Genomic DNA, 9,811 nt, shown 5'->3' on the forward strand with positions numbered 1-9,811 from the left:
ATGCATTTTTAGTCTCTTATAGACTTCCCCTGTTAACAGTTTGTATGCATTCCTTTCCCAATTTTCAAAAAAAAAAAAAAAATGACTCAGGGGAACATTTAAGTGAAAAGGATAGTGCTTATGTCAACAATCCAGAAATGACTCATTTAAATCTAGTGAACTAAAAGAGCCCAAACCAGACCTACCAATTTGGTCTTAGATAAGAAGATGTTTCAAGTTGGAAGGAACATACCAACTCAACAATCCTGATCCCATTTTGTAAATGAGGAAACTGAGGTTCCGAAAGACATGATGACTTACTACAACACCCTTGTCATCTGGGCGTTCCCCGGGCAGCAGCTGCAGGACTGTAACCTGGCACTTCACTCTGACTCCTGCCAGTGGGGAGATGTCAGACAAGATACATCATAACTGATTCTGTGAACTCTTGGTTTCCTTATAAATCAAAGCTCTCCAAACTGTAGCAAGAATGCAAAGAGCAATGTTCTTGTCCACCACACTGGAATCCAGGCTTCTTTTAGTTCTCCCTACTGATTCTTTCTGGAAGTCCCTGGGAAGATGTTTCACAAATAACCCAGACCTCTTCCTGGAGGGTCTCTGTTCTTGGTTGACACCTCTTGCTGCCCTTCCGCTACTTTGACTGTTATTTCCTTGCAGTCCTGGGTCACATTTCATGCTTCAGCCAAACTCTCCCTGAATCCATCTCCATTTGACCTCTGGGTCATTGCCCATGTTCCTTCTGGCCATCTCTGTGTTGTTAACTATTTCCATTCTTCTCTCTCTCTAGTACTGGAGGCCAGAGAACAACACCCCAAAGCATGGCACTGTGGTATGCTGAGGACTTCTGAACTGGAGGATATTGGCAGGGCCTTAGCAGAGTCTCCTTCTGCCCTTCTTTCTCCTACTCTTCCTTATTCCCGAGGCAGACCACAGAAATGTAAGTCTCTCTTCCTCCAACCCAGCCACAAAACCTAGAAATATTGCTCTAACCTTCCCCTGCCTTTCTGTGAAAGAGGTGGACATAAAGAAATCCCCTGACATTTTTTGATAGTAGATCATAAGCTCCTCCCTCCAGAAAGGATCCTGTCCTGTACCAGGAAGGAAGAAATGAATACCACATGGAGAGGCCATGAAAAATCTGAACAGACAGGCCCTGCTGGGTTTCCCTCCCTCACTCTATTACCATGAGATCATAACCTTTTTCAGTCACATTCCCATATGGCTGCCACTCTTCATCAAATCTAAGCATGAAAACGAATAGTTTTCTCTGGGTCTTTGGATCTTCATTTCTGATGACTCCTGTGTCATATAAAGCTTAGATTAAATAAATTAGTTATGTTAACCTGTCTTTGGTTATAGGAAGGTAAGTTCCCACCCTTATGATGGATGAAAAAAGGTAACACTCCTTTCAGCCCTGACACCACCCAGCAAGACAACTCTCATTTTCATGGCTGCTGATTCTGAGGTGGTTCAAAGGAGACCAAGACTCCCAGTGGGCAATTCTTTGCTTCCTTAGCCAGCAGGCTCCTCTCTGGAGATCATTTGGCCACGGCTGGCTCTTACACAGCATTACGTGGTATGTAGGAACCCACCTCTTCCCAACATTTGTCCTGGCTTTCCATCTGCTCTGCCTAGCTCTTTCTTCACATGGGGGTGTTTCTTAGAAATCATATTTCCAAGTTATCAGGTAGAACTAGAGCAGGAGTTCTTCATCTATGATGAACTTCAGGGTGAGGATATGGCATCCGCGAACCTTTTTAAATTGTATTCAAAGTTTTCTATAAAATAACATTTTTTATGAGATAAAAGTCTCTAAATTTTATCAGAGGGTCAAAGGGGTCTGTGAGCCTCTAATTGTTAAGAACCACTATTTTCTAGATGGTCTCTGAACTATTCAGTCTCTAAAACTCTTTTAAGTTCCAATGTTCTGTGACCCTGAGTGAGATTCAGTAATATAGTCCTGTAGTAAATTTACCAAAAGCAAAACCTTCACTCACTCTCCCAAACCACTCTATTACATTCCTGAGTCCAAAGGTGTTTGAAAGAGTAGCGTTTTAGCCTTATTACATGGACATGAACATGTTCTTTTAAGAGAATAACAAAGGATTAAGCAATGATTTTTTTTTTTTATCAGCAGTGTAACTCATATTCTACCCCATAACAGGACTATTTATTTTAACTTAAAGTACTTACAAATGTTGAGAGATCTTTTGTTGATAGGAGCAAGATTTGGGAAGCCATATTGAGTGGAGGAATGGTGAAAAGGAATGGTGCTTGGAATTCCTACCTCCCTCTCCAGATGCTCTTTCTGTTCAAGCACTGGGAGGCATGGGGAATCTGGCAAAGCTCACTTCTCCTCTGTGAGGACTGTTGTTCCACAGTTGGCCCCTAGAAGTCGTTCTAGTGTTAGCAAGGAGCGTGGGAACCAAATCGCATGGAAGTCAGTGGTGATTAATGATTAAAACTGTCAAGTGGTCAAGTGGTAAGAAGTGAAATATGGGAAATTTTAAACCACAGTTGCAAGACAGAATTGGAAAAGTAACACAAAATCTTCCTATATCACTTATGATGAAACTTGTGCTAGCATTAGTCTAGTGTTAAAAACATGATTTAAGAGTGATATTTAGAGGGACTTGTCAGTTGTAGCAGAACATTTTAATTGTAGTAAAATACAGACAACATAAAATTTGCCTTCCTAACCATTTTACAAATGTGAAGTGCACTTTTTAAAAAAAATAAAACTGTACAGTCCAGAACTGATAAGTGCATTCTCATTATGGTGTAACTGAAAGAGGGAAAAATTCTGAGATGTTTTAAATTTCATTCCAGACCAGAGGATGGAGGAGAAAAAAAAAGAAACTATTCACTTAACAACTGTGAACCAAGCCCCAAACCAAACAAACACACAACACCAAAGACAAAAGCTGTTCCATATTCGTGAGCACATGTAGAATTCTCGGATTTGAAGCTCCGGAGGATGACATCTAGGTGCCATGGCATTCTGCTTATAGCCCCAACCATCCAGGGAGCAAAAAGGACTTCTCCTAGACCATCACCATCCACCAAACTCTGCCTGATGCTGTTGACCTGTCCCTGTTATCTACAGTCAATGCAGATTCAGTGAAAGCAATTTATGCTTTCTTTTTCACAGATTTTCCTTATAAAATGCTTTAAAAAAAAATCTGGCAGACATTTTTCTAACTGCTACCTATGTTGTTGGTGGCATGGGGGAACTTTCCATGGGATCCAGCCTTTCTTTCTGGCTACATTTGTGTATGGCTGAATAAATCCTTTAATTTCAGAGATCTTTTGGTCTTTAGAATTTTCATTGAACACAACCAATCTCCAGAACTCTCTTCATCTTGCAAAATGGAAGCTCTGTATCCATTAAACAATAACTCTGCATTCCCGCCTTCTCCAGTCCCGGGAAACCACTTTATCCTTTCCATCTCTGTGAATTTGACTACTCTAGGTACTTCGTATACGTGGGAAAAAAGTGTTTGTCTTTTTGTGACAAAATATCATCAGGATGTACCTATCAATTTTTAATCTCAAAATTGTTTTTTAATTTGTAAATATAAACTAGCAACTAACAAAAAAAAAGTCTACCTCTTGTTCATAGTGTCACGAACCAATGTTCTTATTCAAAACACTTAAAGTCAAAACCTCCACTCACAGGGCCCGCCAAGAGGTCTTCTCATGAGGCTCTATTAAACATGCTGCCAATTCTCAAGGCTGCCAAGACCCACACGGGCTCCCGTTGACTCAGAAGCATGCCTAGGCCAGCGAGACACATTTGGCCCTTCCCTTTTGTGGGTTCTTGCCACAGCCCACAAAGCCACGCACACAGTGGGCAGAAGAAGCTCTTCTCTTGGCCTCCAGGCAGTGATTCAGGTGTGAAGAAATGAGTCTCACATTGGAAGGTGTAGAAACCATCTGCTTGGATCTGGATCCAAACCACCAGTTTAAATCTGGAATGTCCTCAAAAGGCCTTAAAGGCTTGGTTCTCAACCTACACACCTGGGAGGTGGTGGAACCTTTAGAAGGTGGGGCTTAGTGGGGGGATATTAGGCCACTGGGACACGTGGCCTTGAGGGGGATATTGGGACACTGGTCTCTTCCTCTCTTTTTTGGCTTCCTGGCTACCATGAGGTAAAGAGGCCTTCTTTATCACGTGCTCCCTGCCATGCAGTTCTGCCTTGCCACAGGCCCCAAAACAGCAACCGACCACGGACTGAGCCTCTGAGTCTCAAAATAAAACTTTCCTTCTTATAAGTTGATTATTTTGGATATTCTGTCACAGCAACAGAAAGTTGACTAACATACCACCCCACATGGGAAGTCCCATACTCTACAGCACCTGATATCTTTTGGAGAAATTCCATGGGCATAGCTTTTACACTCCTCACAGGGTCATGGCAGCTATAAGGTCACTGCATTTAGGGAAGCACAAAGATAGGGCTTCCTACCTGGTAGCTATGGTTACCCCAACCCAGATGGGATCTAGTGATCAGGGTCCATTTTTACTTTTCTTTAACGGGTTTCTAAAAGAACAGAGCCAGGAAGTTAATTTCAGAGATCTTTTGGTCTCTAGAATTTTCATTGAACTAAAGTCAAATGCTCATGCAAAAGTGGAAAGGGTGAGGTTGATCTTTCATTCACAGCCCTTCAAATGGCTACATTACAATTTCTGAAAAAGCATCTGGTTAAATAGAAAGGACACATATCAGCAAACTGATAGGAAGAATAAATTATGCAATGAATTTGTCATCACTTGTGACAGTGACTTTGGTTTTCATAATGGAGTGACTTTGCACAATGCTTGCCTACTTCTGAGAATACATTTCCATTTGAAAACTATATAAAGGACAAATTATACTTTGGAGGTGGATCTGAATACCACGGAAGAAGGGTTTCTCTTGCAAGTAATTTCTGTAGAAATAATAAAGATAGGTAAATAAAACAGGGAAAACCAAATCCAGACTCCAAGAGGAGGAGAGTTGACTGCCAGAGGAGTGGTTGCACAAGAAAAAGGTGTAAGATGTAGTTTGGGGGAGCCCTGTACACTACCACTCACCTATTTGACTCTCCCTGTACCTTCTGCTGAAGTTTTAGATTCTTCAATGGTAAATCTGTTCACTCCACAAAGACATACAAGACTTAGGATGCAAATATAGTAAGACAGACGTAGTCACACACTAAGGTATAAAATCTGAAAATGTAGAATCACAAAACTTTAAAGAAACCACAGATCATGTTTCAAGCTCTTTATCTTATAAATGAAGAAACTGGGTCTCAAAGAGAGCAAGCAGGGTTTCCCCAAGTCACAAGATAGATAGTAACGGAACTATAATTAGAAACTCGGGCGCCTCACAGACATGCCCATCAAATATTACATTCTTTCCAAAGAGAAGAAGAGGAAGCATGTAATAAAGGAAGAAGGGGGTGCTGATCTATGAAGGAGACAGTAGGGTCAGCATGGGGAAGGCATGAACACATTTCTTTCAGCAATATCTGCCTCTCTGATTGCAGATTGGCAGCCCTTCCTTAGGTATGTGGAGCTGGCTACCTAAGAAAGGAAATTTGGGTCAGTAATTTGTTAACTCTGATCTTCCCCAAAAGGATTCTCTTTTAGTCTTCAAAAGAGAAAGTGATTAACTACATCATTCTGCAGGGGCATTGTTTTATTTATCTTCCCCCCCACCCGCCAGTGCTGGGATGAATGGAACCAGGGTCTTTTTTTTTTTAATTTTATTTTTTTTATTAGCTACACATGACATTACAATGATCTTGGCAATTCATACATTTGAATCATTGGGGTATAATTTCTCATTTTTCTAATTGTACAGATTGCAGAATCACACTGGTCATAGGGAACCAGGGTCTTGTGCACACTGGTCAAATGCTCTGCCACTGAGCTGCCTGCGCCTGCGCCCCCTGCCCCCATGCCTCTCTATAAGAGCACTGAATTGCAAATACAAAAAGCCCAGATTTCCCAGGAGACAGTGTCCCTCAGCCAGGACCTTTGCCCACCTATCCTTGCCCAGTGGTCTTTTGTAAGGTTAGCTTTTGTAGGAGAAAAGGCTTAGCTGCATTTTCCCTGTACCAATTTCTTTCTATTAGAAGGGGGTTTTCCTCTACATATTACATATTTAACATACATGAAGTCATTTCTGGATCTTTATTCATGATGGGAGGCCATGATGAGAAGAAACTTAAAAGATGATTGCAAAGCCATTGTCAGACCAGAACAACTGAAGGTGAGGACCTGGTTTGTGTGAAGTAGCTGGCCTACGAGGGAGGGAAAAGCCAGTTTGAGGAATGGAAGAAGAAAGTTTAGCCTGACCTAAAGAAGGTCCTGTGTGAGCAGGGACACCAGGAGAAGCTTTCTGTTGCACCAAATTCAAGAATAGGGTCTGGAGAAAGCAAGCAAAAAGATATCCCTTTTTTAACTGGAGAAACTCAGAGCAAGAACCTCAGTCCCTCCTGGGGGAAGAGCCAGGAATGAGCAATCAGAGGAGGTATGCTGTTCCAGGAAGTTCTCAAACATGGCACCCGCAGGCCTAGCCGAGCAAGGCTGAACCTCCACTTGGAACCTAGAGGTAAGTTACTCAATGTGGCTGAACAACTGTGGGCTTTGGGGAATGCAGCTGGTGCCTCACACTAAAGAACCAAATTTCCCCAACTTTTCCAGGGCATTCTTAATATCTGATCCATGGCCAACCAATGAACCCTGAGTCTTGCTTAAAAAAAAAATATGTTTGTTCTACAGATGTGAAGAGCTGAGGAGAGACATAACTATGAGGAGCAGCGTAAGGGTACTGGGAGGTGATATTTTGAAAAGAGCAAGGGCCTCTCTCACTGTATGCATGCACCTCCAGGGTCCTTTTCTAAGACCTGCTTAGTTTTTTTTTTTTTTTTTTAAGCTTGGTGACATCTGGCAGCATTCCAATCACTCTCCCACACTAAATGCTTCGAAACACTGAGATGACCTGGTGTCACTAAATCGTCACCAGCTGTATGTAGCTTTAAGCATCTGTTATTAATGTCAGAGCTGAATGTTGCTTATTAACCAAACACCGCTTACTAATTACTTGCAGGTATGCAGTGATGGTTAGAGCTACACTCTTCCTGAAGACAATGCTCTGGTGGTGACGAAGGCACAAACTTTTTACAAAGAGAATAACTGAAGAATGGGAGAAGTTCTACCAGACACAAGAGTAAAAGGGCCTGGGAGCATGCAGACCTTAACTCGGAAGCCCAATACACTATTCTGTTTAGACTGTGTTTTAAAAAACGTAGAGAAAAGGAATGACATGTCCTTTGAGAAAAGGATGTTGTTTGTGCCAGAAGAAATTTGAACCTCTGATAGCAAAGAGGGAAATAGGAAGCTGCAGTCTCAGGCAGGGAGTCCCATTCCCCTCAGTTGGTGCCAACAGCCTGCGGGTGATTGCCTGGCAGGGTGTGTCCTTTTTCATACCCCTAGAGTTGGACAGTTTTTGCGTTTGGCTCTCTGGGGGTGTCCTCTATACATTCTACAGGATGTGAGCACCATTAGTGGTCCCTTCTGTTAAAGGGCCTATGAGCCAAGTCTCAGGTCCCCTCCCCACTCCCTCCATCTATTCTCAGCAAGCAACAGTGGAGACCAAAGGCAAGGATCCTGGCAGTCCTATCCAAGCTGAGCTGGGAGGCACTACCTCCCAGAAACCCCCGGAGAAGGCTGGAGGTGCAGTACCAGGAGAGTCTCTCTCTAGAAATGTGGTCTGAATTTACAGGGATTGGAGAGCTCACCAGAGGAAAGGAAGAGCCTAGCCGGATGGAGAGAATACCCCAGAGCTTTGGCACACACGTTCGTTCATGGGTGGGCACACGTGTGTGCACAGAATCCCCCCATAGACATCCCACGTGTGGATATGAATGTGCATTTATGGAGAAATAATCAGAGCCATGGAAACACTTATCTAACCAAAACTTTCTCATGTCTAAATTTCTCAGAGTACAGTCAAAATATATGATTATGGTAGGAAAAAAAATACAAAAAATGAAAAGAAGGAATCCCATCCCTGCCAAGGGAAGCATTTAACATTTTGTGTGTGACACTCTTTGCCTTTATACTTGACAGATTGAAAGATCTTTATTTTGTTTTTCAATATTGGAATCTTACTCAATAGACTGTTTATTTATGTTAAGGATGTACTGTTCACCTATTTTCCTAGACACTTTCCACACACTACAATTCAGATGAACATATTTACTTGTAACCTTGGCTCAAGGCAGAAGTGAAAATGATTGGACAGCTGGCCACGTAACCCACAAAGTCCCATGACTCCCGTATTTTACTAGGGGCTGGGGCCGTGCAGGACTGGCTGCTGTGCTCTCCGGTCTCCTGAGTATTTCTGGAAAGAAAAGCCATTTTCTTCTCTCCCATGGCTGGATTATTTTCCATCTCTCTCTGCTCCCCTGTGGTCTATTGCTTGCCTACACTCTCTCATTCTCTTGTTATCTGAGTGGCTCAGAGTGGCTTAATAAAGAGGAGGCCAGGTTAGCCTCAGTGCTTAGGGAAACAAACCTCTCCTGGAGTGGCTGATGTGGGAACCCTCAGGGTCTGAAGAGCAGGCCTCACTCCTCCAGAGAAAAGCTACTCCCTGTGCCCTGGGAAGAAAGCTTTAACTTTCTCCTTCTGTCTTCCGTTTAAAGCCATCTGGGGCAGGGAGGTAATTTGCTTAGCTCTTCAATTTGTTTAACCACACTCTTTAAAGAGGTGTTTACTAGCTTCAGAGGGGGAAAAAATATTCTTCTTACAAAAGTTCAGGAACTATTATTCTCTTTTGTTTTTTTTTCCTGCATTCTGACCCTCCCTGAGAAAGGTATTTTTGGTCTGACCCATGCCTCAGATTTCTCCTGGCCTTTGGCTGTTTCCTTTTCCCTTACAACTTCCGGTTGCTGCTGTGAATTGCTGAGTTGGCTTTTTCTTTTTCCTTCCCCACCCCCATTCACATTCCCCAAATAATGCAAGGACCCTCACCTCAATCCGTGTCTCAGGGGAGAAGAGTCCTTCACAGGCTCCTCATGCTCCTGACAGGACTGTCAAGTAGCTGGGAGGCTGGCCTCAGGAAGGGACTGTGGCCTCAGGTGAGGGGAGGTTCCCATTCCTGAGAGGACAGGAAAGCACAGGACATTTCCTGTTAGAATTCTACTCTTCCTTGTCTTCTTATTCCCTCCCATCCTCTCCCCCTCCCCCACCCCTGAGTTAATGACCCAGGAATAAATCTAGAGAGAAAGAGAATGGGATATGTACAGGCCAGGGAAGGTGAGGAGAGGACAGGAGAGGGACAGATAAGAGGCAGTCATGAATAAAAGCACAGTGATAGTCCTTGCATGGTTTTCATAGCATTTTCTGATCCCTTATCTCATTAGCTAGTCACAACAACCTCAGGAGAAACACACAACAGACCCCAGGAACTCACTGCAGGTCTGCAGCTGATGCTGTGCTATGACACCCAGGCCACTCCCCAGGGCAAAGCCACTCCTCCCCCAGTTGGAGCAGCCCTGGCTGCTGCTGGCAACCCCTTTGTTTAAGTCATTATTCGTATATTTATGTATCTTAATATCAAGAAAGGCGTGAAAAGATGTTCACCAAAATGTCAAAGTGGTTGTGTCTCATCCTCTTCTCAGTATTTTTCTGGTTGAAATATACCACAAGAAGTGTTTGAAAAGAGAATTTAAAAGGGGAAAAGTCCATCTTTGTGGTTCTTTCCCACTTTTCTTCCTTATCCATTGAATCCATTAGCATTTTGGAGTTACCAGTGTC

The 9,811-nt window shown here is 43.0% G+C and overlaps 2 long non-coding RNA genes across 3 annotated transcripts in view; one reads left to right on the top strand and one right to left on the bottom strand.

The window, feature by feature from the left end:
• LOC125617206 overlaps positions 1 to 3,305 on the top strand; it is a 24,325-nt gene extending 21,020 nt beyond the window's left edge. For both annotated transcript variants that reach the window (XR_007348115.1, XR_007348116.1), the window contains exons 4-5: positions 788 to 937; positions 2,830 to 3,305. This is a non-coding gene — a long non-coding RNA (uncharacterized LOC125617206). The remainder of the gene's footprint in view (positions 1 to 787; positions 938 to 2,829) is intronic.
• LOC125617207 overlaps positions 1 to 9,146 on the bottom strand; it is an 89,529-nt gene extending 80,383 nt beyond the window's left edge. The window contains exon 1 of the long non-coding RNA XR_007348117.1: positions 9,026 to 9,146. This is a non-coding gene — a long non-coding RNA (uncharacterized LOC125617207). The remainder of the gene's footprint in view (positions 1 to 9,025) is intronic.
• Between the last annotated feature and the right edge of the window lie 665 nt (positions 9,147 to 9,811).

The sequence above is a fragment of the Marmota marmota genome, unplaced genomic scaffold, assembly GCF_001458135.2.
Source record: "Marmota marmota marmota unplaced genomic scaffold, marMar, whole genome shotgun sequence".
Taxonomy (NCBI): domain Eukaryota; kingdom Metazoa; phylum Chordata; class Mammalia; order Rodentia; family Sciuridae; genus Marmota; species Marmota marmota.